The sequence below is a fragment of the Equus quagga genome, chromosome 5 (assembly GCF_021613505.1).
Source record: "Equus quagga isolate Etosha38 chromosome 5, UCLA_HA_Equagga_1.0, whole genome shotgun sequence".
In the NCBI taxonomy this organism is placed as follows: domain Eukaryota; kingdom Metazoa; phylum Chordata; class Mammalia; order Perissodactyla; family Equidae; genus Equus; species Equus quagga.
In genome coordinates, this window is record NC_060271.1 from 75,928,609 (window position 1) to 75,929,476 (window position 868).

The window sequence follows — 868 nt, forward strand, 5'->3', positions numbered from 1 at the left end:
GCTGCTAGCGCTCTGTTAACACCGTTCTGTTAGCAGCCACACTGTGCTCATGGCCCACATACTAAAAAATAGAGGAAGATTGGCATGGATTTTAGCTCAGGGCAAATCTTCTTTAGCAAAAATAAAATAAAATAATAAAATAAACTGAGAGAAAAGAAATTGTAATGGACATTTTTGGTAAAGGGTGGGTACCTATGAAGGAGTTAAGCCTTTAATTTCCCTTTTTGAAAATTTTGTCACAAAACACACCTTTAATATTACCATAAGAAAATTGAAGTAAAAGAATATATTAGGTGTTGTTCCTTCCCTTTACTGAAAAGAGAAGAAAAGGGAGACCCAAACGCAAGCAATTACATCAGAAAGCAATCCCTTAGCCTGTATTCTCTCCCTCTTCATGAAGGAATAATCAACAACAGCAAGCAGTATCTCCACCAGGGGGCGCCAGTGGCCAACTTCACGCTCAAGAGCACTACAGCTCATCATCAGGGTTTCCAATGCCCCACACTGTTTGGAAACACTTTTCTGGAAACATACTATAGAAATGTTCTCTGAAAGTATCATCTTAAGCATCTGCCATTTGCCTCTATTGGGACTAGGAAATCTATTCTAATTTTGCTGATGGAGAGATTTTTCCCATTTCCCACTGCCACCACCCTTTAGAAAAATATGATTACATTCTGCAAATCTAACACAGCATTTTGGGCTCTACTAAATGTTATTTCTTAAAAAAAGTTTAAGGGGCCAGTCCATGGCAGAGTGGTTAAGTTTGCGTGCTCCACTTTGGCAGCCCAGGGTTCACTAGTTCAGATCCTGGGCGTGGACATAGCACCACTCATTTGGCCATGCTATGGCGGCATCCCACATAGAA

The 868-nt window shown here is 40.4% G+C and overlaps 1 pseudogene; it reads right to left on the reverse strand.

Moving 5' to 3' along the window:
* Positions 1 to 365: 365 nt before the first annotated feature.
* LOC124240503 (uncharacterized) lies at positions 366 to 564 on the reverse strand (annotated as a pseudogene).
* Between the last annotated feature and the right edge of the window lie 304 nt (positions 565 to 868).